Source organism: Ovis aries, chromosome 5 (assembly GCF_016772045.2).
Source record: "Ovis aries strain OAR_USU_Benz2616 breed Rambouillet chromosome 5, ARS-UI_Ramb_v3.0, whole genome shotgun sequence".
Classification (NCBI taxonomy): Eukaryota; Metazoa; Chordata; class Mammalia; order Artiodactyla; family Bovidae; genus Ovis; species Ovis aries.
In genome coordinates, this window is record NC_056058.1 from 61,327,665 (window position 1) to 61,334,437 (window position 6,773).

At 41.0% G+C, this 6,773-nt stretch overlaps 1 non-coding gene across 1 annotated transcript; it reads right to left on the reverse strand.

The window, feature by feature from the left end:
- Positions 1 to 4,836: 4,836 nt before the first annotated feature.
- Positions 4,837 to 4,908, reverse strand: TRNAS-GGA (transfer RNA serine (anticodon GGA)). The gene has a single exon. It is a non-coding gene; the product is annotated as a tRNA-Ser (tRNA).
- Between the last annotated feature and the right edge of the window lie 1,865 nt (positions 4,909 to 6,773).

Sequence of the window (6,773 nt, forward strand, 5' to 3'; positions counted from 1 at the left end):
GTAAATGTCAGATGGCATAAATTTAACCATCCTAAGGTGAACAATGTGGTGCCATTTAGTACACTCATAATTTTGTGCAACTATTACCTCTGTGTAGTTCTAAAACATTTTCCTCACCGCCAAGGAGATCCCACATCCACTAAGCGCTCACCCCCAGGCCCCAGTCCTCCCCAGCCTTTGGCAATCATCAGTTTACTTTCTGTCTCTGTGGATCTAGCTGATCTAGAAATTTCATAGAGAGGAAATCATCCAGTATTTATCTTGTTGCATCTGGCATATTTCACTGTGTGTAGTGCTTTGAGGTTCATCCATGTTGAATCATGTCCTAGTACCATATTCCTTTTCATGGCTGAGTAATATTTCATTGTGTGCACATCTAGCATTTTGCTTGTTCATTTAAACAAGGTCCTCCCTAGTTTCTGCAGCAGGTTATCTTTGATCCATACTTGGGAACTGTTAGCAGTGGAGATCACTGCATTTTCCCAGGCAAGTCTGATACATTTTTAGAGTAGAGTTTGAAGAGTGCCAGGCCACAGCTGCCATTGGGTATGATAGGCATTTGGAGATGGACCTAGAAATAGATGGTCAGGGAATGTCTCACCTGGCAGGACAAGGCATTGAAGGAAGGGCATAGACAGAGACCTGGGTAAACAGTGCCGAGAAATGCAGGTAAGAGAGACTTCAGTCTGGATCCCAGCTCTGTTGTCTCATAACAGGCAAGTTAAAAACTCTCTGAATCTCCTGTTCCTGATTCATAAAATGAAATAGCAATAGTAAGTCTCATAGCATTGTTGTTTAGATGAAGTAATTTATATTAAGTGCCTCTTATAGGGCCTGGAACAGAGTGAGTAAAGCCCAAAGTGTCCATGATCTTTATTACTTTCCCAGAAAAGGAGTAGTGTGCAGTTGGAGTCTGGCACAGGCAATTTGCATAGACGGGGGCAGGGGTGTTCTCATTGGGGTTGGCAGCTGGTTCGGGATCCTGTAGCATCTCCAAGAGAACTCCTGAGAGCAAGACATGGCTCCTGATGTAGGAAGAAAGAGACCCACTCTCCAGCATGCTTGTCCCAGCAACAAAGCAGGAGCCTTACACTTAAAATGAGACATGCTGTCAGAGTGGAAGCAGTATCGAGGCAACAGGAGTCAATTTTGTCGTCGTTGGTCTCTTTCACTGCGTGATTGTGAGTGCAGGGAGGGCAGGGATTATCTGTCCTTCTTACTACTCTGTTCCTTGAACGTGTGTAGGGCATCCAGTCAATAAGTATTTATCATACGTGTGACTGGCTAGCTGGCTGCTGTGTTATCTCTCTATTAGCTTTGCTGTTGCTTAGTCACTCATTCCTGTCAGACTCTTTTGCCCCCATAGACTGTAGCCCAGCAGGCTCCTCTGTCCATGGGGTTTCCCAGGCAAAAATGCTGGAGAGCATTGCCATTTCCCTCTCCAGGGGATCTTCCCCACCCAGGGATCAAACCCATGTCCTCTATATTGGCAGGCAGATTCTTTACCACTCAGCCACCAGGAAAGCCCTCCTGCTCTATTAGCTTAGGCCTCTTTCAATCCTTCTGAATCAGTTTCATGTACTGTCAGAGGAATATACTCTGCCTCAGGTACCCTGCTATGAGACTATTCATAAATCTGCTCCAAAATTCTTAAGAATGTACATGACTTTTGATCCAGAAATTCCACCTCCAAGTATTTAGCCAGGAAATACCTAAGGCTTAGAAGGATTATGACTCATTATGACTCAAGAACATTAATTGTGTGCTTGTTTGGAATAACAAAAAAGTGGAAAGAACTTGCCATCCAACAAAAGGGAGATTGGTTAACTGCATTAAAGTACTTCCATTCAATAAAGTGTTTCAAAGCCATCAAAATAAGGAGGAAGATTGTTTAATGATATGAGAGAATATCCAAGTTATGTAGTTAGTGAAAACAGCAAGTCAACAATATTTTGATATAATAAAACTGTGTGTATGTGTATATATATAACACTGGAAGGATATATACAAAATCCATATCACTTTGTTGCTCGGAGTGATTAAATTAGAGATAACTATTTTTTGAGCTTGTCTGTTAATTTCCATTTTTTTTTTCACATTGAACTTGTAGTGAGTTAAAATAAGAATGAATGCTTTTAAGGATTGTATGGGCTTCCCTGGTAGCTCAGCTGGTAAAAAATCTGCATGCAATGCAGGAGACCCCGGTTCAATTCCTGGGTCAGGAAGATCCCCTGGAGAAGGGATGGATAGGCTACCCACTCCAGTATTCTTGGGCTTCCCTGGTGGCTCAGATGGTAAAGAATTCACCTGTAATTCAGGAGGCCTGGGATCGATCCCTGGATTAGAAAGATTCCCTGGAGGAGGGCGTGGCAACCCACTCCAGTATTCTTGCCTGGAGAATCCCCATGGACAGAGGAGCCTGATGGGCTACAGGCCATGGGGTCACAAAGAGCTGGACACCGCAGTGACTAAGCACAGCACAGCACATAAAATTATGTTTCTGCTCAGAATTTGGCTCTTGTCTCTTGAGTGTGTCTGAACCTACAGAGTGGACCGAATGGCCTCAGCCATGGCGGTTGGGAAGCTGTGGGAAGAGACTGGGGACAGCAAAGCATCAGGCATGGCTTCTGCTACATCCCCAAAGTGGGGCACGTTGTTTTGTTTTACTGACGGAAAGGATGCTCTGTCCCTCTTATTGGGTCATATTCTGCATCCTTGCCTACATGTTAGTGTCAATGTGAAAGTGAAAGGCACTCAGTCGTGTCTGAAACTTTGTGACCCCATGGACTACACAGTCCATGGGATGAACCCAGGTCTCCCGCATTGCAGGTGGATTCTTTACCAGCTGAGCAGCAAGGGGAGCCCAAGGATACTGGAGTGGGTAGCCTACCCCTTCTCTAGCAGATCTTCCCGACCCAGGATTCGAACCGGGGTATCTTGCATTGCAGGTGGATTTTTTTTTTTTTAAACCAATTGAGCAATCAGGGAAGGCCCAGTGTCAACTTAAATAAGGGGTAAACTGAGACAAGCTCAGATTACCAGGAATCGAGGTTATTTGGAAATAGTAGAGGAGTTGCCATTTGGGAAACACATGGACTAGTAAGCTATAAGTGAGTCAGTTGAGGGTTTGGGATGAGCTGTGTTTATGGGCAAGGAGTGAAAAGAGGTTGAAGTCCAGCTAGAGTTCAGGCAGGAAGTTAGCTGACCTGATGATAGAAAGAGATATTAGTCAGGAGATAAATGTTCATCTTCTGTAAATCAAGCATTTGTGGAAAATCAATCACTCGGTTAAATTCCATTCTTCTGAGGGCAAGTGAGTAAGAGTCTCCATTCTATATCCTCCAGTTTCATTTTAGATGGAAATTTTTTCATATTACATTAAATACATCCAGGCTGTAGGGTTTTTTTTTTTTTTTTTTTTTGGTTTGCAAAGTGAATGGATCCACACGACTGAGAGACTTCACTTCCACTTTTCACTTTCATTCATGGAGAAGGAAATGGCAACCCACTCCAATGTTCTTGCCTGGAGAATCCCAGGGACGGGGGAGCCTGGTGGGCTGCCGTCTATGGGGTCGCACAGAGTTGGGCACAACTGAAGTGACTTAGCAGCAGCAGCAGCAACTACTGAGGTAACCATCCACACCCTAGTTTCAAGAAAATAAATTTAAACTTTTCATGGGCTGAATTGGCCATACAAATTTATTCTGTCCTATGTTCTAGGAAGTTAAAAGAATGAAGTCTGCGCTGAGAAAGTAAAAATGAAATTAATATTTCTACCAAAAGAGAAATAAGATGAGCACCAGTTTCTGATATTTACTTACTTACAAGCACCCCCCTGTCCAGGCTTGAGACTTTGTTCATGGGCCAAGCAGGTGTGGCAGACTCCATCTTCTGTGAGGTTAGGCTCTCCCGAGAGAGTACTGGGCTCTTTACACTAATCTGTGTCCTCAGGTTGCTCTTCGGGAATTCTTCAATATGTCGGCATCCTAGACGGCTGTGATTCAGACTCATGCTGGGACCTCTACAGAATCTGCAAACCCACAGTGGTGGTGTATTGTAAAGTATGCTTTAAAGCAGAAGGAATATATTGCTAAAGGGAAGCTATAGAGAGGAACAGCTAATGTGAAATGAGATGCAGTTTGATAGATGAATAGTTCTTCAGGAGTACAGAGAGGATGCATCATCAGAGGCAGAGGGAGCAAGAGGGAATTCAGTGTGTGATGGGAAGAGACCACTTCAATACAGAGGGCGAGCAAAGGTGTTGCCAGGACTAGATAATGAAGGGGTTTGTAATCCATTCTCAGAAGTTGACCATTTTATCCTGTAGCTTATAAATTGCCTTTGAAAGATTTTAAGCAAGAGTATAATCTTTAGTAGTATGCACACTCTGTCTTTCCTATTAATCTGTGAGTTTCCTGAAGGCAAATGTTTGAGTCATCTCAGTGATTGCCTTCTCCATTGCCCAGTATAGTCTGTTATTTATAATAATAGCTATACTTTCATCACTTGCTTACTGTGAATCTGACATTGTGCTAAATGCTTTATGTATTGTACTAGTTAGGATTCTCTAGAGAAACAGAATCAACAACAAATATACATAAGGTTTTTTTTTTTTTTACGATAAGAATTCCCTCTTATTTGGAGGAGTGTCAGTCTTCTGAAGGATGAGGCTTTCAGCTGATCAGATAAGTCCCACCTGCATTGAGTGAAGTCACTCAGTCGTGTCTGACTCTTTGCGACCCCGTGGACTGTAGCCTACCTACCAGGCTCCTCCCTCCATGGGATTCTCCAGGCAAGAGTACTGGAGTGGGTTGCCATTTCCTTCTCCAGGGGATCTTCCCTACCCAGGGATCGAACCTGGGTCTCCCGCATTCCAGGCAGATGCTTTAACCTTTGAGCCACCAGGGAAGCCTGGCTACATTAGGGAGGGCAATCTGCTTTACTCAGTCCATTGATTCAATCGTTAATGTCATCCAAAACCATTCTAAAATATATACCCAGAATAACATTTGATAAACTATCTGGGCTTATCAGATAAACCCAGATAGTTTATCTGGGTTTGGGGTGATAGTGTATCACCCCAAGCACCACCATTGCCCAGTCATGCTGACATATAAAATTAATCATCACACATGAGTTATATCATTTAACTTATACAATGATCTTGCGAAGTTATTTCTATTTTTATTCCCATTTTAAAGACAAGGAAACTAAACCTTGGAAGGTTGATGTCATGTCTGTGAATAACAACTGGTATGTGATTTAGCCCTGATTTAAACCCAGGCAACTGACTCATTCTTAACCACTATGCTATAATAAATATTTTTAAATTATTTTTTTTTCTAGAATTCTCATGTAGAAATTTAACAAAAATATAATCACTAATAATATGTTAATTATATTGAACATCCATTATTAATTCCTATAGATGAGTAACTAAATGTACTGTTAACACCAGTCTTCCAATAAGTTGATGTTTGATTTTTTCTTTCTAATTCTAAGAAAGAAAGAAGTAGTAAGGAGAGTTTGGCTCAGCAAACACTGGTGAATCTGGTAGAGAATTCAGTTTTCTTTTCGAAGTGAGTCTCTTGGGTCCTACCAGTTGCATTTCAGTAAAAAGAAAGAATTGGTACATTAAGGTGATTCACTTATATGTGAAATCTAAACAGCAAAACAAATAAGCAAATATAACTAAAGGAAAACAGAATCGTAGATACAGAGAACAAATAGGTGGTTGCTAGAGGATAGTGGAGGTGGGGAAGGAGAGAAATAGGTGAGGGAGAGTAAGAAGTATAAGCTCAGAGATGATGGTGTTAACTAACCTTATAGTGGTAGCCACTTCATCATGGTATGAAGTCAAATCATTATGCTGAATACCTTAAAATTATACAGGGCTCTATTTCAATTATATCTAAACAAAACTGAAAGTGGAAAAAAAAAATTGAAGATGTGGAGGCAGCCAGGAAGGGCTCTTAGCATTATGATATCTGTGTTGTGCAAAGAGGAGACAAATGTAACCAGCTTGCAGTAAGACTTGATTCCTGGAAAGAACAGTGCTGTGATATCATTTTCTGGGGATTGTCTTGACTGTGTTTGAATGAGGTTTCAGTCAGATAAACTCATTCCAGAGTCTCTGGAGTCATAGGCACTGTGGCTTGCCTATCACTAATAAGTGGCATGTCCTGGCAATCTATGCAAATAAAATCCTGCTTTCCTACTGATATTCATGGGTCACTAAGATATTCTTCAGTTAGAACTGTTGTCTTTTCTTCCTCTCCCACTAAATTTTTCTGGGCAGTTTTTAATATTTGAAATATATGCCTATTTGTGAAAGGAGAGTGCTCTAAATGTGAAGAGCTGATTTAGAAAAGCAAATTTACCCTCATCAATTATTACAAGTTGCAATGCTTAAATAAATAATATTTAAATAAATTTTCTTAAATCAAGGCACATATAAATTTATAAGAAAACATCAGGAAAAACCCCTGTATTGTATAACTGAATTTTGCTAACAGAGTAGAGCATGTGTTCTCATCAAAAAATATGTGAGGTGATGGATATGTTAATTAGCTAGATGGTATGAATCCTTTCATAATGTTTACACATCAAATCATCATGTTGTACACTTTAAACATATTGCAATTTTATTTGTCAATTATAGATCCGGAAAGCTGGAAAGATATTTACATAATTAAGACTGACTCAGCGGATAGTAATGTTAGGACTTTAGTGGGCAGGCTGGTGGGAGAACATGGCTTTAGTGTGGGAAATAG